At 38.2% G+C, this 21,332-nt stretch overlaps 1 protein-coding gene across 12 annotated transcripts in view; it reads right to left on the bottom strand.

The window, feature by feature from the left end:
- NCOA2 (nuclear receptor coactivator 2) overlaps nt 1-21,332 on the bottom strand; it is a 293,591-nt gene that overhangs the window by 139,677 nt on the left and 132,582 nt on the right. For 2 of the 12 annotated variants that reach the window (XM_049103796.1, XM_049103800.1), the window contains exon 3: nt 15,607-15,681. The exons of 9 other annotated variants lie outside the window; for them this stretch is intronic. The gene's annotated coding sequence lies outside the window, so the exon portion shown is untranslated. One more of the 12 variants, XM_049103801.1, reaches the window with a different exon arrangement.

Here is a 21,332-nt window from a genome sequence, read left to right on the forward strand (position 1 = left end):
TATTTTTTAATTATCTTTCGAATAATTCGAATAATAATAATTACCTTATCTTTCCTATAAATTAAATATTGTTCCAAAAAGCAAACCCCCTCAGTCTGACAAGATTAGACCTGATTATAATATTTGTAGTTAATTATTGTGGTTGGAATTCGTAAGTGTAGCGGGATTTGCAAGCTAGTCATCTGGCCTGTTTAGACACTACCCTGCCGTCAAAACTTCTCTCTTAACTCTAATAATAAGATTGGGGTTCTCACTCCCCAGCCTCCAAAAGTAATCATATCTGTAGATAACGCAATATATTATTTATCCTTTTATAAAAGTAATTTAAAATTGTAAAGGACTGGCATTTGACATCCTAGGAGAAAACACAACCAGAAACAAAACTATTCTAAGAGGCTGCAAAGGAACTTAATTTCTTTCGTGATACAAAGGAAATATGAATTGGCACAAATGGAGACCAGTTAAAACTACCACTCAAACCTGCTCAGGTAAAAAGTTTCTAAGTTTTCAGGAATGTATTCTCTGATCTGCCAAACAAATTTTCCAAAAAATTCCTTTTTACCAATTTAAAAGTCTATAAGATACAGGATAATTACATCTGTTGAGGCTGGGTTCCAGTGCCAGCTGTAAGTTATCTTGTTGTGTGTGTGTGTGTGTGTGTGTGTGTGTGTGTGTGTTTAAAGATTGTATTTATGTGAGAGAGGATGAGTTCAGGGGGTGAGGTGCAGAGGGAGAAGTAAACTGCCCACTGAGCAGGGAGCCCGATGTGGGAATTGATCCCAGGACCCTGGGATTATGACCTGAGCAGAAGGCAGACACTCAACTGACTGAGCCACCCAGGTGCCCCTCTTGTTGGTTTTAGGATCTTCTTTGCCTTTGTTTTCTCATAGCATTTCAGAGTATCCTGTAATCTTAGCAGGTGCTCAGTAAAAACACACTGAATTTTTCCAGAAGTCTTGCATCACTTTAAAGGCAGGTAAGGCAACAAAATAAAATTTAAAAGCAAAAAAAGGAAAACTCAACCAGTCTAGCTATAAAAATATTTATTATTCAAAAATTTTAACATATGCTAGTGAATCTTGGGCTGAAACCAGTATGTAACTCTTACAGCCTACTTACAAAAATGTAGGAGATTCCTATGATTTAAAAAAAAAAAAATCCTAGAATGATCACAATCACAATTCATTGTTTATTTGAACCAAGCTGTCTTTTTAAATAGCTAGACTAAGGTGCCAGTGTCATGCTCTATCGTGCTAAGATATGGTTTGTAGATATTAAAAGGAAAACAATCTCCTGCACTTATAATTAAAAATTGAGCAGTTCTCGCCACCCATTACTGCCAAAGATAAAATAATTTAATTCTTTGTAAACTGTCTATACAGTGCATAATATCCTGATAGATTTCTTACCTCCTCCAACGTCAGTTTCAGAAAAAAGGTATGTACAAAACAGTTTAGTTTCAAAATATGTGATTTGGAAATATTCATCCTAAAAGGAGCATATCTGGTCTAGAGGTTAAATAACACATATTAGTGAATTTATTCCTCAGGTACACAATGTAGAACAGTTAACCCTTTTCAGATAAAGCTTATGATTATCTTTCCCCAATATCAGATTTTTAAGTACTACACCTTCCAAGGTTAAGAATATGGTACAGACTGCTAAGAGAATAGCATTAGCATGAGAAAAAAGTGGACAGTCTCATAACTGAATGTTTTTAGCTTTCTGCATGTAGTAGCATAAGAATGTAATAAATCAGAGAAAGTTAGGTACTATATGTAATAAAAAAAATCATTCATTTGAGGCCTCAGTCAAAAAAGAAAGCTTTATTACCTAACCAAATATTAAATTCAAATTCACTGCAAAGCTCTCTTTTAAGCTTGAATTACAAAAGGATATTGAAAAAAAAACCCATAGAGAGACAAATATAAAGCTTCTATTTATTCCTTAGTGATTAAGATTTGGATTGAATTCTTCTTTAAATGCTTATCAAAATATTTCCTAAAACAAGCAGGGGATTGTATTTGGCCACCTAAAGTAACTGTAAGAAACCTTTCATCATGAAATAAACACAAAAGAAATAAGGACCACGAAGGAATCAATTTGAATGGCACTGAATCTATTTGTTCCTGAGAACATTATCACTGCCTGATTGTCATGCTCGGTTCCCTCTTGGACAACACGCACATCCAATCCACAAGCACACAGAATTCCAAGAACATTACCAAATATTAAGTCAGAGCACTTGTGAAACACACCTTGTAACTGTCCACAGCCTCTGCAGTTCAAACCAGGGCTCAGCAGCTTGTCTTCATCTTCACCAGTGATGTAAATGAAAATACCATACATCACTCTTCAGAAAAACACAAAAACCCCCAAACCCTGCAATTAGCAATAAATTTATTGCTTCAGAGATAAATCTCCTCTATTAACCCAGACCAACATCTTGCCTTGATGTGAACCTAACTAAGCATATGCTGAGCCCCCTGCCGCTTATCTCCTCTATCATTTGTTTCTAACGATAGCTGACAAACTGGCCTCACAAATCCTTTTTTAGCTGCTGATCACACAGATCCCCCTTTGACAATCCAGCACGGTGGAACACTCGAAAATTCTTCCTGCTTCTATTCTATTGCTTGCTCTAAAAACCGGTTTCCTTTTCATTGAGATAATAGCCTTTTCTGCAGTCACATGACTCAGAAGCTACATTAGCAGAGCTTTATGATAATAGACTGAGTAAGCCTCTACCCCTCCTGTTATTAAGAGAACGTCTTTTTCTTCTTCTTCTCCTTCTCCTTCTTTTCCCTCTCTCTCTCTTTCTCTCTCTCTCTCTCTCTCACACACACACACACACACACACCCCGATGGGCATAATTCACACATGCATTCAACACACGTCTAAAATTATTTACTCTTCTTGGAATTATAATAAAAAGTATAACTACAATGAAAATACTAACCATTTCTAACTCTGCTGCTAAAAATAACTGCTAAAAACAAACATTCTGATGCATGGCTTTCCAATCAGTAAGAAGCAGCATGCTGGCCCTCTACATGCCCCTATGGACAGTAATATAAAGTGGTATAGTTAGAAGAAAATGTGTGCTCTCTTATTCTCTGGAGCTTTGCCCCCAGTGATATAAATTTCACAAATCTGGCATAACAAAAACTTTAGAGACATTATAGCTATCCATATATTGGAAATTAGCTCCCTATATTAGTAAAACACATGTAAGCACACATTTAAACACCAAAATGTACTGTTGTTAGGACAATATCCTCATTAAGTAACTTACAAATTGTTCCAAGGAAAAAAATATTCCCATGGCCAGAGCCATCTTAAAAAATAATAATCAAGGGCAGCCTGGGTGGCTCCAGCGGTTTAGCGCTGCCTTCAGCCCTCAGGTGTGGTCCTGGAGCTCCGGGATAGAGTCAGTCCCGCGTCAGACTCCCTGCATGGGAGCCTGAATGGAGCCTGCTTCTCCCTCCACCTGTGTCTGTGCACACTCCTCCCCTGCCTGTCTCTGTCTCATAAATAAATAAAATCTTTAAAGAATAATAATAATCAAGAGTTCCTTTCAGTCTGGCCAATTTGATTTATTTCTTATAAACTGTCAACTCTTAAAACACCTATGTGGAAACACTAGCACAGTGCCTGTGTAACAGGTTAAAATACTAGGGAGACAGCAGATTATATTATATACTTGCTTCATTTTCAGTTACAATTAGTTTCTTATTAAAATCTTTTTAACTCTACCAAGCAAGCAGTTTGGGGAAGGAGTTTAAGTGTTAGGATGTGTTGAGAAGTCAGGCAGAGAAAAAGACAGGTTAAGGAGTTGCCCCAGAAGAAAACCATACTGATGCATAACACACAACTGGAAGATAGACGTACACCATGGGGCTAAAAGAATCTGTTAAACTGGAGTCAGTAGATTAAGCTACATTTTACATTCCTTAGTTATATTTATTGCCTTGGTTTTCTCATCTCAAAAATGGAAAACATGGCTTTTTAAAAAACGGAAGTATAATTAACATACAATTTTATGTTAGTTTCAGGTCCACACCATAATGATTCAACAATTCTATACATTACTCAGTCCTCAAGAAGTGTAGCATGAAAAGTAGATTATATGGAACTTTTAACTGATAAAATACACATAAAAGTTACCATCTTAAAGTAAACAGTTCAATAATGATTTATTCACTGTTTTGCAACATAACTCCAAACTTGTTCATCTTGTAAAACTGAAACCCTAATACCCATTAAACAACTCCCCATTTCTCCTTCTCTCCAGCTCCTGACAACCGCCATCTATTTTCTGTTTCCATGAATTTAGCAACTTTAGACACCTCATTCAAGTGGAATCATACAGTACTTGTCTTTTTGTATATAGATATTTTAAAGAATAATTATTTTACTGCCTGAAGATCAAAACAAAGAGCTTTCATCTCACAAAACCATTTTATATAAAGTGCATTATTCATAAGTAAACCAAGCCAAAATTAGATTAATACAGAAAAACCAAGGACTATTATAGACACAACTACATAGAAGGATTATCATATAAAAGCTACTTATACAAAAAAACTCTAGTTTCTCAGAACTCAAAAGAATTTGACAATTCTAATTCTGAAACTTACTTTACTTTAATTACATTACCCATTCAACATATAAATAACTTGGGTAAGAGTTGTTTACCAATTCTCTCTCTCTCACTAAAAGGAACCATCACCAGTCTGGAAGATTATCCTAACAACTTTCAGAGCCTAAAATGATTACTGAGGTGTCAAGGAACGAACATAAGCTTCCTGAAGACCTCAGTGAAGAAATTCAATGAGAAAATAAAATGTTTCTAAGAAAACAAATTTTAAATTCATAAATGTTGGTACACGGTAACACCTTATCACAAAAAAAGCCAAAGTATAATTCAGAATTATTAAGATAACTAAGGTAATTGTTAAAAACCTTTATAAAGTTGTGGTAATTTTAATAGATACCTCAATATTTTCAGTATGCATTTAAAATCTAAAGTCAATAGTCAGCCAGGGCATCACAGGAAATTGATGTTTCGTAGGAAAATATTCTCACAGTAGGTAATGAGAGAAAACTTTTCTAAAGAATAGCATAAAAACTGCAGGGGGGAGTTTGCTAAAATTCATCTACCTATGTCCTTTTCCTGCTCATGTTATCAAATCTTTGGTTATCTCAGAAATCATTTCTACAGAGGTAGAGTGGGGTCACAGATACTCTAAAACTAATACCATGTGCCCTTTATTAGCTACAATGGAGTTTTTACAAGTTATTTCTCAGCCAAATCACAGGGAACAGCAAAATCCTATGAATTCTCTGATCAAATCAACAGCAGTAAGAAAATGTCTCCTGCCAAACACATCTAAGTAAAATGTCTTGATCCAGATTCCACACTTACACTTCAAGATGTATTACTGTTAGCAAATCTGTCCCTCTGTCATATTTTCTGCTGGCAAGCACAAATAGGTAAAATTTTTAACTCCCCTCCTGAGTGCAGAAGGTGGCTGCAGCAGATTTTATCATTAGCAACTTTAAACTTTTTTCATCACCAAGGCAGTAGTGTTTCAACAGGAATTAGGCTAGGTAATTTGTAAAGTTGTTTCTAGCTTCAGTGTTCTCTGATGGTGGTTTTACATATAGAACTGTGGTTCATTCTCAAACCAAAAGTCTGGTGAGAGTTAAAACAGTGCAATAAACAGATCTTAAGAGTAAAGTTCAAGAATTCTGAAAAATGAAAGGACTTATGTAACCCAAACTCCTATCAAGATGGAAAACACTTTCGTGACCACTGAATACTTCTGTGCCCACTCTCAGGCAATCTCTCTCTCCTTATCCCCACCAACAACCACCAATCTTATTTTCTATTATTACAGATTGGTTTTGCTTTTTCTAGAACTCCAAATAAATGGGATCATACAATAAAGTACTATTTATGCTTCTTTCAGCATAAAGTTTTTGAGACCCATCCGTGTCACTGCATAAATTAATAACTTGTCCCATTTTATTGCTAAGGATATTCGAATATACTGCAGTTTGTTTATCCATTCTCCTCTTCCTGGGGATTTTGGTTGTTTCCAATTAAGAATTCTAAGATAATTCTGCAAGATCCCAACCCCTGGTGTACATACCCTGCATAACCTCAAGTATGATGAATTTTCACTCCAGTGATGAGGCTGTATTATATGGCACAACTAACTTTAGGATAGGGAGGTGGAGGGGATCCCCGGGTTGCTCAGTGGTTTGGCACCTGCCTTTGGCCCAGGGCATGTTTCTGGAGTCCCGGGATCGAGTCCTATATCAGGCTCCCTTCATGGAGCCTGCTTCTCCTCTGTCTGTGTCTCTGCCTCTCTTTCTACCTGTGTCTCTCATGAATAAATAAATAAAAATAAAAAAAAAAAGATAGGGAGATGGGTCTGGTCTAATCAAAATGAGTTTTCTCCAGCAGGCAGCAGCAAAACTCAGGAATGTGAGGCACAAGAAGGATTTGATATGTTACTGCTGATGTGAAGATGGAGGGGACCACATGTCAAAGAACACAGGTGACCTCTAAGAACTGAGAGTAGCACACAGCAAACACCCAGCAAGGAAACAGGACGTTAGTCTTACAGCTGCCAGATACTGAATTTTGCCAACAAGAATGAGCTGAAAGTGGATATTTCCCCCCAATGCCTCCAGATGAGAACTCATTCTTGCTGACACCTTCATTTCAGCCTTACAATAACCCTAAGCATAGAACCCAGCCATGCCAGGCTAGGTTTTCTTTCTTTTCTTTTCCTTCCTTCCTTTCTTTCTTTCTTCCTTTCTTTCTTTCTCTTTCTTTCCTTCTTTCTTTCTTTCTTTTTTTTTTTTTTTAAGATTTATTTATTTGAGAGGAGGAGAGGGGCAAGAGAGGAGGGCAAGGGAGAGGAAGACTCTCCAGTGGACTTTCTGCTGAGCCAGGAGCCTGACACGTGGCTTGACCCCACCACCCTGAGATCATGATCTGAGCTGAAATCAAGAGGCAGATGCATACATAACTGACTGAGCCACACAGGCTCCCCTGAATTTCTGATCTATAAAATGGTGAGCTAATAATAAATGAATGTAGTTTGTGGTAATTTGTTACACAGCAAAAGAAAACTAACACAGAATTATTATATACAAGCTGCTACCAATACACATGTACAAGTCTTTTAAAAGACACACATTTTCATTTCTTATAGGTACATACCTAGGCGTGGAATCACGGGGCTCATAGATATATTTTTATAAGAAACTGTCAAACTGTTTTCCAAAGCAGCTTTACCATTTTACATTTCCATCAGCTGTGTATGGGAGCTCTGGGTGTCCCACATCCTCACCAGCATTTGGCGTTGTCAGTCTTTTTAATTTTAGCTGAAATCCTAAATCTGTTAGCAGCCTTCTCTACAGATGGGGCGTAATCCTCATCCACTCCTCTGTGGAGCTTTTATAACATTTACAGCTAATAATACCACAGTATGTCTTGTTTTGTATTCTATGTTAGTGTCTCACAGGGGTTAGGTTCATCTACACTGCAGCATAAATACTAAAGGGCAGGGATCATGCCTTTTACTGCTCTTATAATTCCCAGCAACAATTATCCTAGTACTGCTTCTATAGATTATGTGATCTGATTTATGTACTGACATTTCTTTTTTCTTCTAAAGGTAATTATGAGCAATATGAAAAAATCCTTTTGAAGAGGCACCTTTATAGGAAGGAAAGAGTATGGCCTTGGAGTGATCCTTTAGTGTGAATCCATACACTACAAATATGACTCTTGAACAAGTTATTAACCTGAGTCAGGTTCATATCTGTAAATGGCAGGGGGGCGGGCAGCAGTGCAATGCCTATATTCCAATGTTATTGTGCAGATTCCATGAATTATATCGAAAGCAACTAGCCCAGTGCCTGGCAGAGGAGGACATCAATCAACTGTAGCTATTACTAGCCCTTAGTCTGATTATGCTCTGCAAAAGAAGAGGAGAACCACATCAATGATAAGTTTGAGGAAAGAAAAAAAGAATACAGAAAATGTTGAGGGTTGTGTTAGGTGGATGGAACCACAGGTTGTTTTCATAGTTTTCAAATTATGGAATTACTTAAAATCAATACTAAATTAATTTTAAAATGTTGACAGCTTCTAAAGCTGGGAAAGGGTACGTGGGGGCTTATAACACTATTTTAAATTTCCATGATACAAACCTCAAAAAATAAATTGAATACATTGTACCAGAAAGTGGCAAATCTTTAATCAACAAAGTTGTTGTGGTACACTATTATCATATATTTTATTTACTCATATATTTAAAAATGAGATATACTCTGATATGTCACATTTAACAAGTTGCTGAGTGTGAACTAACTCATCTATGACATTAATTCATAAGCCCATTAACATTGTGATTATACATATTAGATTTTTAAAACTTGATAAAATATCATGGAATAATATATCTGTTAAATATATTTTTATTGAAATGAGGAATAAGATTCATAGATAGTAATAATAAAATGAAAAGTAACATCCATCTGAATTGGCTATTTTCTTTAGACATACGTGTGCACCAAATTAGGTCACTAGACCTCTGACCTCCCTCCTCAAGAGGTGAGTCTGTGATACAGGAAAGGCTTATCTGTGAATATCCTGCTTATGGATATCATCCTACCAATATTAACTAAAGATTTCGTTCTTTTGATATGCAGGAAAATGAGCCTTTGAGAAGGCCCAACTGTGCTAAGCTAGCAGTGAGTCCTATTTTGTTGGGCTATTTCCAATAAAAGGCTTATGCAAACAGCAGTGCATAAATGTCTATGATACTACTGCAGTCGATTATACCCACACAAAAGAGAGCTGAGGAGAAAGGACGATAGAGCGCAATCGTTTCTAAATATGACTCTGCCAAGTTACCACTTCATGAAATGAAATAATATACAAATAGCATACTATACTCTCATCTCAGCATTTGTACTTCATCCAAGGATTTCAGAAGCTTCAACAACTGAATCAGATTCTTCCCAATTAGCACATATGTCCCACTCTAAAGTAGGTTGCCTTTAAAAGGTGCATTTATGGGACGCCTGGGTGGCTCAGTGGTTGAGCATCTGCCTTTGGCTCAGGTCGTGATCCCAGGGACCTGGGATTGAGTCCTGCATCGGGCTGCCTGCAATGGAGCCTGCTTCTCCCTCTGCCTGTGTCTCTGCTCTCCTCCCCCACCGTCTCTCATAAATAAATAAATAAATCTTAAAAAAAAAAAAAAAAAGGTAAAAAGAAGAGTGCATTTATTCTTTGAAGTCACTGGAACACTACTACCAGGTTATAATTAAAAGTCTGAGGTGATCTGTTAGCCACAATTAATGAGAATCGTAGTAGCCGATGAGGATTTACGCCTTTCAGACCTCAGGCTTCCACACACTCCTAAGGCTCAGGAAGCAGGTTATAGATCTCAAGAATTTGATTCGCTGACAGAATCCACCTTCTAAGATGGACATTATTCCCTAAAATGTTCTGCCAGGATCAATGACCATTTAAAATTGTAAAATCTTAGAACTAAAAAGAATCTGAGAGCCATCCGGTCGGTCCAGGGGCTCTTGAAGCCATCCATTTCAGATTCCCAAACTGGGGTAACTCTATACTTTTCCAAACTTTAACTTCAGAATCATTGACATATTAAGGCAGAAAACTTCCCACACTGTTACTAAGAGTTCAAAAAGTAACCAAAGGCAGAGACTAGACTAGACTGCTTCTTCAAAATGTCAGAGAGGATTGAGGTTGCAGGGATAATACAGAAGAACAATAAAATGTCCTTTGAGCGTGATGGCTAACAGCCTCACAAACCTTCTTGTTCTCCTTAACTCTTGTGGATTAACCAGATTTGCTTTTCCGGCTCTGCTATTCCCTGGATCCTCTATATATTAACTTCTCCCACCAAAAGCCAAAAGAACACGTCAATCATACACAAAAAAGACTGGAAGAATGTGGCTCACTGTTCTCACTGTATCATAAAGGACGCTATGCAGATAGATGATAGTAAGACTTCTGTGTCAACCTGTTTTAATTAAGATCTGACTAAAAATTTTCATTTATTCACACACTTGGCCATATAAACAATAATCAAAGTTAGACAAAAAGCTTCTCTTTGTGTGGAGATGCCATATTCTGAGACAAATAATTAATTATTCATCTATTCCAAATCTCCACAGGCACAAGAGGCACTTGTGATAAAAGGTGCTAAGGAACATGTGTTTTATGTTGGTCTAGAAGACTACATCTCTCACAGCGTATCACTGTATCTCAGCACCTCGAGCCAATTCTGACTCAACTTCAAGTGTCACTTGTGAATGCTTCTGAGGTGGATGATTTCTTTCACCTTCCCCTCACCAGGGCTCTTTCTTTTTCTGCTTTCTCCCATTTTCTCTTTCCCTTCAAAAAATCATTAAGATTACTTATCCTTGTTTGGAAGAGAGTAATAATAATTGCAATCATAGTCACCAAGTATAGGAAAAGAGGGAAAAGATCTTTAGGGGAAAAAAGAAATCTTTCCTTAGAGCCCACAGTTTATAGGAATAGTTTATAAAAAAGGAAAAGCATTGTTGATATTTGATCTGATGTCTTTCTCTCTGTAACGGTTTTCCTTTTTTAGCATTAGATTAATTCATTTCCTCCAAAAATATTTACTGAATGCCAGTATCATATAAAGCACTAAGACAGGTGCTGGGGAATACAAAAATGAACAGGACAAAATCCCTGCCCTCAAGAAACCTATAACCAAGGAGGAGAAAGAGAAAAGTAGGCAAAACTTATAAAATGTTATCAAAAGTGCCATTCTGAGGTCTGGGCTATTATAGGAGCAACAGGGGAGAATGCCTGATTTTGGAAAGGAAGTGCCAAGATTTCAGAGACTATCAGGACAAGCAGATCTATATCAAGTGTGTGAGGAAGAGGAGAAATAGGTGTATAAGCAGGGGAGCAGTGGAAGAGCACATCTCTTACAAGGACTCTAAAGAAATACCCAGGAGGGTCCCTAAAAGAGGATGGTGGGAAAAAAGGCTGGAAAGGTGGGCATGAACCAGGTGAGAATGAGCTTTGTCTGCAGAGCTAAGGAGGTTGAAATTCAGCCTGTAGGGAATGGGGAACTCATGAAAGGTTCTGAGCAGTTGAATAAAATGATCTATTTTTTTTTTAAAAAGAAAGTTTAAGGGATCCCTGGGTGGCTCAGAGGTTTAGCACCTGCCTTTGGCCTAGGACGTGATCTTGGAGTCCCGGGATCAAGTCCTGCATTGGGCTCCCTGCATGGAGCCTTCTTCTCCCTCTGCCTGTGTCTCTACCTCTCTCTGTGTCTCTCGTGAATAAATAAAATCGAAAGAAGAAAAGAAAAGAAAAGAAAAGAAAGAAAAGAAAGAAAAGAAAAGAAAAGAAAAGAAAAGAAAAGAAAAGAAAAGAAGGAAGGAAGGAAGGAAGGAAGGAAGGAAGGAAGGAAGGAAGGAAGGAGAAAGAAAGAGGGGGGAAGGAGGGAGGAGAGAAAGAAAAAGAAAGAAAGAAAGAAAGAAAGAGACAGAGAGAGAGAGAGAGAAAGAAAGAAAGAAAGAAGAAAGAAAGAAAGAAAGAAAGAAGAAAGAAAGAAAGAAAGAAAGAAAGAAAGAAAGAAAGAAAGAAAGAAAGAAAGAAAGAAAGAAAGAACGAAGAGAAAGTTTTAGGGGTATCTGGGTGGCTCAGTCAGTTGAATGTTGACTTTGGCTTAGATCATGATCCCAGGGTCCTTGGATGGAGCCTTAGGCTAGGTTTTCTGCTAAGAGGGGAGTTTGCTTGTGGTCTCTCTCTCAAATAAATCTTTTCTTAAAAATTAAATTAAATTAAAAGAAAGTTAGTTTACCAGTGGTATGGACTTAAAGAAATGATACTAGTTAGGGAGAACAGTTAGAAAACTGGAGCAATAATATCAATGAGAAACAATGAGACTAGATATAAGCTAAAATACCTAATCCTTAAAAGTCTTAGTACAGCTCATAAATAAACCCTCACATATGTGGCCAAATGGATTTTGACAAAGGTGCCAAGACCACTCAATGCGGTCTCTACATTTGTCTTTTCAACAAATAGTGCTGGGAGGGATGCCTGGGTGGCTCAGCAGTTGAGGTCTGCCTTTGGCTCAGGACATAATCCTGGGGTCACAGGATCGAGTCCCGCATCAGGCTTCCTGCATGGAGCCTGCTTCTCCCTCTGCCTGTGTCTCTGCCTTTCTCTCTGTGTCTCTCATGAATTAATAAATAAAATCTTTAAAAAAACAAAAACAAAAAAACAAAAAACAAATAGTGCTGGGTAAACCAGATATCCACATGCAAAAAAGTGTTTGGACTCTTGACCTACATATACAAAAATTAACTCAAGAGTAGGTCAAAGACCTAAACATAAGAGCTAAAACTATAAAAGTCTTAGAAGAAAACATAAAGGGAAAGCTTCATGGTATTGGATTTGGTAGGGATTTTTTAGATATAACACCAAAAGCAGATGTGACAAAAGAAAAAATAGTCAAGTCAGACTTCATCAAAATTAAAAGCTGTGGGGCAGCCCGGGTAGCTCAGCAGTTTAGCGCCGCCTTCAGCCCAGGGCCTGATCCTGGAGACCCTGGGATCGAGTCCCATGTCAGGCTCCTTGTATGGAGCCTGCTTCTCCCTCTGCCTGTGTCTCTGCCTCCCTCTCTCTCTGTATCTCTCATGAATAAATAAAATCTTAAAAAAAATTAAAAGCTGTGCATCAAAAGATACTATCAACAAAATACAAGGGCAATCTATGGGAGAAAATATTTGCAAATCATATATTTGATAAGAGATCAATATTGAGTATTACAAAGAACCCCAACAACACAGCAACAAAATAAAAAATTTGATCCAAAAAATGGGCAAAGGACTTGAACAGGCACTTCTCCAAAGTAGATACACAAATAGCCAATGAGCACATAAAAAGATGCTCAACCTCATTAGTCAATAGGGAAATGCAAATCAAAGCCACAAAATACCATTTCACATTTATTAAGATGGCTTTTATCAAAAACTAGAGGGGCACCTGTGTGGCTTAGTCAGTTAAACATCCAACTCTTGATCTCAGGTCAGGTCTTGATCTCAGGGTCATGAGTTCAAGCCCTGCACTGGGCTCCAAGCTGGGCGTGGAGTCTACTTAAAAAACAAAACAAAACAAAAAAACTAGAAAACAAGTATTGGCAGGGATGTGCAGAAACTGGAAGCCTTGTGCATTGCTGGTGGCATATAAAATGGTACAGCCACTGTGGAAAACTGTATGCTGATTCCTCAAAAGAATTAAACATAAAATTACCATATGACTCTTCTGGGTATGTATGCAAAAACACTAAGAACAGACCCTTGGAACAAATATTTGTACACCTATGTTCACAGCAGCATTATTCACAATCACTACAAGGTAGAAACAACCCAAGTATCCACTGACAGATGAATGGATAAATAAAAGTGGTACGTACATACAATGAAATATTATTCAGCTATAAAAATGGAGGGAATGTGGACACATCATACTACAAGATGCATGAACTCTGAGGACATGCTAAGTGAAATAAGTAACTAGAGATAAGAACCTCTAAATGAGCTTCCTAGAACAGTCAAGTTCACATAAAGTAGAAGAGTGGTTGCCAGAGAATGGAGAGGAGGAATGGGGAGATGTTTAATGGATGATGGGGAGATGTTTAATGGATGATGGGGAGAGGTCTTCAATTGAGGAAGACAATTAAGTTCTGGAGATGGATATTGGTGATAGTTGTACAACAATGTGAATGTACTTAATGCCATAGAACTGTACATTTAAAGTGATTAAAATGGTAATTTTGTTATGTTTATTTTATCACAATTTTCTAAGAAGTTTAATGTATCCACACTTGAGTCAGAAAATGTAAAAAATGGGCAGCCCAGGTGGCTCAGCAGTTTAGCGCCACCTTCGGCCCAGGGCGTGATCCTGGAGACCGGGGATTGAGTCCCACATTGGGCTCCCTGCATGGAGTCTGCTTCTCCCTCTGCCTGTGTCTCTGCCTCTCTCTCTCTTCTGTCTCTCATGAATAAATAAATAAAATCTTTAAAAAAAAAAAAGAAAAAAGAAAAAAAAATAAAAAAATAAAAAATAAAAAATAAAAAAAAAAGAAATGTAAAAAATGTCTCATATTTGGAGCTTTGCTTACATTTTCAATACTGTCATTATTGCCTCAATGAAAGAGTATTCTCAGTCAGCTGCCAGAAAAGAAAGGATTTATCTTGACTCATAAAAAAGAAAACAATAAGAAGTGATACCTTTAGACCTCAGTGGTTAGACCAAAATTATCCCTGGCTTTTAATGAGGGAAGCCAAAGGACAACACACACATGTGACTACTCCTTTATGAATGACATGTCTGGTCTGGTCTATAATGATTATAGCCCCTGGCAGACAGTATCTCCACTGTACTGTCCACTGCTCCCTTGCAGTAGATTCAATAAACTTCTATCTCCGTTTTTATTTTTTTATTATTTTTTTTCTCCATTCTAAAAAAAATGATTATAACGCCCAAATCTGGTATAGCTGCTGTGCGTCCAAGGTTTCAAGGGATTCATACTAATTTATTATTAGTCTACTAAGTAAAATCACCACCAAAACTTAGGAGTATTTTTCTGCCAAACTTACAAAATAAAGATAAAACCATGTGTTAACTAAGCAAGAGAACCTCAACAAAAAGGTTAGAGAACAATTTACTCATTTCAGAAGTGAGAAAGCTAAGGGTTAGTTAGGTATCAAAGATCTTCCTTAAGTAAGCAAGGAAAAAAAGCACACATAAGTAACTCTACATAATTTTAGCTAACATATGATTCTGTTATTTCTATTTATTTCTATTTTACTTAGAATAAAGTAACTGATATATACCAATTTAATGACAAAAATGCTGAAACACAAAATGAGACTTTCAAGGCTGAACCCTATCTATCACGGAATCTACAAAATCTGGCAAACGCACAACACATGCTTAGTTACCCCTTTCTCCCATTGCACAGCAGACACTGCTAATTAATCACTTCTGAGCCTGTATGTGGCCTCTCGATTCTTCTCAACACAGCACTCCATGCAATCACTATAATCAATAGGAGTTGGCACCAGAGATGAAGTCTGCTTGCCATCCCAACACCAGGGTGAGAATGGGAGAGAGATCTGGAGCAGCCAAGAATCACAGAGGAGATCCAGTAGAGTCTCTCCTAAGGGAGAGAATATATCAACACACCACAACACAACAGATTCTGCAACAGTGGCTTGCTACATGAATGGAAACTGAATTTGTTGATTTGAAGCAGCCACCTCTCTTTTATTAAACCTGTTTTAGACATGAATAAAGACCCAGCTACGCCCTCAGTGACACAATAAACTCTGTAGTTCTTTGAAAATAGAGCTTTTAGCCTTGACAGGACTGAAGAAGTGAGGGGCACAATTTAGTGTATGTTCTTGGAATTTTGTTAGAAAAATACTTTGCTAATAAAAGAAAACCTTCCCCAGCAGGAGAGGAAAGGTTTCCAGATTGGCCAACTACTCACCACCTGTCCTTCCAATTTTGCTGCTTCCTCCTGGGTTCTACTCAAACTGCATTCCCCACCATTCCTGGAAACCAGCTGGCAGAAGAGGGGGGCAGAGAAATGCAGGCAAATTTGCAAGTGACAAAAAAGTTTTTCAAAGATAAGATCTAAACCAGTCTGCCATTGCTCTGGAGGGGATCTTGACCAGAATGGGAGCCAAAGTGTAGCTTTCTCATTGTATGTGGAAGATTTAACACCACAGCTATGTTATTCAGTCAGGTCATTTTTCTTGATGTTTTATGATATTCCACTCCCCACCCTGTAAACATGGCCAATTTCATTAATAAAGGGATCCCATTCTTTATAAGCAAGACATTCTACTCAGATTACATCAGGTTAAAACTATTTTTTAAAATATTTTATTTATTTATTCATGAGACACACAGAGCAGCAGAGACACAGGCAGAGGGAGAAGCAGGCTCCATGCAGGGAGCCCAACGTGGGACTCGATCCCAGGACCCCAGGATCACGACCTGAGCCAAAGGCAGCCGCTTAACCACTGAGCCACCCAGGTGCCCAGTTAAAACTACTTAATAGACTAAAGAGAGAGGGAAAAAAAGCAATAAAGATATATTTTGAAAAATCACGCCTATCTAATGCTTTCCAGGAGCCAGGTACTGAATTGATATTCCTACCTATTTTCCTCATAACAATCCTATGGGACTGGTACTATTGATTTCTCCCAATTTACAGCAAAACTGAGGCACAGAGAGGTCAAGAACAGCTAAGTAAAAGGGCCAGGAACTGCATTTGTGCAGTCTGGTTCCAAAGTCTGTGCTCTTAACCACTATATTTACACACAAAAAGAGTAAAGGCACACATGCTCAGCGATTGCCAAGTATGCAGGCATTATGCCAGGTAAGTGTTTTGCATGTGGTGTCTCACTGGTTCCTCCAAATACCACATGAGACTGGTTTAATCTTCCCCTTTTAGAGATGAAAAAAACCGAGGGTCAGTGAGGTTAAGTAACTTATTCAAAGTTACACAATAGATTGCAAAACACCAGTTACTTATTGGGTACCAACTATATGCCAGTCACTCTGACATGCATTCTATCTTTAATCCTCTGAATGGCCCTATAACAAAGGTACTAATTTATCCCCATTTTACAGCTAAGGAAAAATGAGGCTTAGAGAAAGGTTTGATAGTATAATTATTAGAGTCAGATTAGTATGAAGAAAAATCCTAACCCAGGCCAGTTGGGTCCCAAATCCCTAGTTTTTCACCCTCGGGATGCTGCTATAAAATACATGTTTATACATCAGCTGCAATATGCACAGCATTATCAGGGGCACAAAGATCCTGCTGCCTGATCTTACAGTCTAGAGAGGGACAATAAACAGGATAAATAAGTAAAACTTACAATAGATAAGATATTGCTAAGTGCTAAGGAGGAAAAGAAGAATGTAGGTTGAGTAGAAAAGAGAGTAAGTTTTAAACAGTTCAGATAGGGCAGTCAGGGACTCTCCTGCTTCTTGCTAGACCTTCAGACATGAAGCATGCTTCCAATCACCGAGACAGCCCAAACTGCCCCCTTGCTCTCTAAACGTGCCACAGAATCATGGGCCTGCCTGAGAAAAAGCAGCCCTATTTTCTGGCCATTTCCTTCAAGTCTTGTACAATTTGGCCTCTATCAGAACATGTTTTGCCAACACTGTCCCTTGGCTTCTGTAATACTGCACTGTTAGGCTATCACCTATCTGCCTCACCTGTGTTGGGTACACTTCTCCCTGCCACCAAACAGAAAGAGAGAAAAGAAAAGGGAGAGGGAAAGAGAAAGACAGACAAGCAAGCCTAACTACAGGCATTACTTGAATAACATCCTTGCTTTTTCTTCTCCCTATAAAGCCACTCCTTGCAGACTGTATCTGCTGGTGCAGTTTCAGTGATCTCATGTAGATGTGGGGCTCCATTTATACTTCCAGCCTCGTGCTATCACTTCTGCTCCTGGGTCCGCCTGGCTTTCAGTCACTCATAGGCATCTGTCTTTAGCTGTGGCCGAAATGCAGCTCCTTGCTTTTCTGAGGAAAACCCTTTTCCCCCATCTGCTGCTTCATATTCTCTGTTGTTCGGTCAGCTCTAACTCTTCTTTCTCTCTCCATCTTCAAACCCAATTGATGCCCAAGATCTTCAGTTCCTACTTCTGCAGCTTCTCTGGATCGCACACTTTCTCTCCAATCCCTGTGAGACTATACCAAGATTTCCCTCTCTTGTTAGCAGGCTTCTCCAGGAAATTCTCCCCATGTCAGGTTCCTCCCTCCCTCAACTTACTCTGTGGTGGGAATCAAATCTACCACCATAGTCCCTTCAGGTTTAACACAAAAGGGAAATGACCATAGGGTATTGAGGATTAACTGTGCTAATTACAATAATTGACTACTATACTTAATATGCAGTAGGACTCAAACAAGAATCTGGAACTCAGGAGCCTGGCAATCTTTGTCTACCAAGCAGTCCCCTAACTCTATGATCTTAGTTCTGGCGAAACTGGACTACGCAGTGTTCTCAGACTTGGCCTGGCACTTTCCTATGATCATCTCATTCCTTCCCATCTACCTCTTCCGCCATTCATGCCTATCTAAACCTCCATGGATGATCAACTCAGTGGCATCCTTCTCATAAGTCTTCCCTTGTCAATCCCTTCTCGTGAGAGAGACCTTTCCAGGGCGCCTGCTGGCTCAGTCAGTATAACATGTGACTCTTGATCTTGGTATTTTGAGTTCAAACCCCACGTTGGGCATGGAACCTACTTTAAAAAAAAAAGAGAGAGAGAGCGACCTTACCCTTTCCCAGTGCCCAGAAACCATCAAACTAATCTGACCATATCTTCTCAGTCAGTCTGTAAATATTTATTAATCACTTGATGTGTGCTTTGCAATGTATTAGGACTTGAGGACACAAATGTAAAAAACTACTGTTTTCTTGATATATCATGGTTATTACTGTCCACACACTTAATATACCCGAAAGTAAATTATAAACTTGAAAGTGGCCCAGCACTATGATTATAAGCTCTTTGATGTCAGTCTGTGTATTACTCATCTTTGTTTTGTTTTTTTTTTTTTTAGATTTTATTTATTTATTTATGAGACACACACAGAGGCAGAGACATAAGCAGAGGGAGAAGCAGGCTCCCCACAGGGAGCCCGATGTGGGACTCGATCCCAGGACCCCGGGATCATGACCTGAGCTGAATGCAGACGCTCAACCACTGAGCCACCCAGGCATCCCTTGTCTTTGTATTCTTGATAGCACTGATAAAGACACTTTGTTACAGAATATAAATGTAAATTGTTACATTTGATGGCAACCATAATTTTGTTATATTTCAGTATTGCTATTTCCAGAGACTTTTAAGGGATTTCATAATGAAAAATGAACTATTACTATACCACATGTGAAGGATATTACTATTATTTGTAAATTTTCAGATGAAGAAATAATTATTATACACCTCTTAGATAACTTAAAAGTTCGCTACAATTTAAACATAAAACAAGGATTAGAATTTAGCATCTCAAACACTGGTGCCCAAATTTCAGAGTCTAATGAATAAGAAAGACTAAGAGGAACTCAATAAAACCCTCAATCCTTCTACTAACCTTTCCTATGTATTTCTGTGTTTTGTTATTGAGGGGAGATATCTCAAGTCAAAGTCTTACAGCTGGTAATCACTATGCCATATGTAAATAAGAAATTAAATAGACTAAATAAAGAACAAATTCACTGCACTGGGTCCCTGACTCAGGTGTGAAACACGAGACTGATTAGTCAGAAGGATAAGGCAAATATAAAGTGTGAAGAAAATCTGACAGAAGACAACTACTCTAATCTTTCTCTATTCAACACCTCTAAGAAATAGAACCACAGTCTTCCTTAACAAAGTTATCTAAAATAAAGTAAAAGTCAATTACTCCAGTAGCTTAGCTACTGCAAATATATAGCATCATGCTCAGAGAGTAGAAATAAATCAACATTTCTAAAATATTATTTCTTGGCCCTAATATTTTCAAATGAGTTTTTTTTTTTTAAGATTTTATTTATTCATGAGAGACACAGAGAGAGAGAGGCAGCGACACAGGCAGAGGGAGAAGCAGGTTCCATGCAGGGAGCCTGTCGTGGGACTCGATCCTGGGTCTCCAGGATCAGGCCCTGGGCTGAAGGTGGCGCTAAACTGCTGAGCCCCCCGGGCTGCCCTCAAATGAGTTTTAATTGTGTATCAACAGGGTAGAGTTTAAATAAGGATTAGGGGCCTATTTATGCTTGGTGGTGAGTCAGGCACTGTATTTTCTTTAAACAAAATAATGAACAAGTCGAGAGTTTAAATGCTCAACTTCAAGTGTGAAGTATCATAGGCACAACTAAACCGTAAACTTGGGGTGCCTGGGTGGCTCAGTTGGGAGCATGTGACTCTTTTTTTTTTGTTTTTTTAAGAGAGAGAGCACACAGGTGAGCCAGAGGGGTAGGGGCAGGCAGAGGGAGAAGAGGAGGGAGAATTTTAAGCAGGCTCCACATCCAGCAAGGAGCCTGACATGGTTCTGATCTCCTGAGATCATCAACTGAACTGAAATCAAGAGTCCAACTCTTAACTGACTGAGCCACTCAGGCGCCCCACCCCCTACCTTCTTTTTGCAGGGGAAGCATGTGACTCTTGATCTCAGAATTGTGAGCTGAAGCCCTGTACTGGGTGTAGAAATGTTTTAAAATGAAAAACTTTAAGAAAAATGGTAAACTTAAAAATTATGGAATAGTACACGAACATCTATCTCACACTTGTAAAATGCTAAAGGCAACCATTTGTTTTCCTTAAAAACATCACCAATATCACTCATTTTAAGAAACCTATTCCTTAAAAAAATCCTTTAAAAACTGTAACTAAAGCTCCTAGATTAAAAAATTATAAAACTACAAATATTTAAAAGAGCTTACCAAAAAAAGAGAAGAATTACTGTAATTATTGAAACATGAACTGGTAAATGAACAAAACAGCCGTTTTACTGGGAAAAGTCATGCTATCTGGGTTCTTAGGATAGGTCGTGATAAAGATAAAAGACATTATATAAAAGGGGAATCTTCAAAGCTAACCCCATCCCTTCATGATATGACAATATGCTTTAACAGAAAAGATGAAGAAATGACACAATTATGTGCCTGCTCTAGTTGAAAGGAAAAGGTTAGGATATGGCAAATAGTGAATATGATGGCAAAACACTGCAATAAAACTCGAGTCTTAGTAAAACCTGTAAAGCTAAACAAAACAAAACTTCAAAATTTAAAAAAAAAAAAAAAAGAAAAGGGGGGATCCCTGGGTGGCGCAGCAGTTTGGCGCCTGCCTTTGGCCCAGGGCGCGATCCTGGAGATCCGGGATCAAATCCCACGTCGGGCTCCCGGTGCATGGAGCCTGCTTCTCCCTCTGCCTATGTCTCTGCCTCTCTCTCTCTCTGTGTGACTATCATAAATAAATAAAAAAAATTAAAAAAAGAAAACAAAAAACAAAAAAAAACACAAAACTTCAGTACCTATAGCAGACATTATGAAATAACTATACCTAAGAAAGTAGCAAGGCTCTCACACTTTAATACCTCTTAAATATCAAAGCTTCAAATTAAAGTAATTTTAAGAACGGTTAATATTTATTGAGTGCTTCGTAAGTGCTAAGCCTAGTGTTAAGCACTTTACACACATTA

This window comes from Canis lupus, chromosome 29 (genome assembly GCF_003254725.2).
Source record: "Canis lupus dingo isolate Sandy chromosome 29, ASM325472v2, whole genome shotgun sequence".
Classification (NCBI taxonomy): domain Eukaryota; kingdom Metazoa; phylum Chordata; class Mammalia; order Carnivora; family Canidae; genus Canis; species Canis lupus.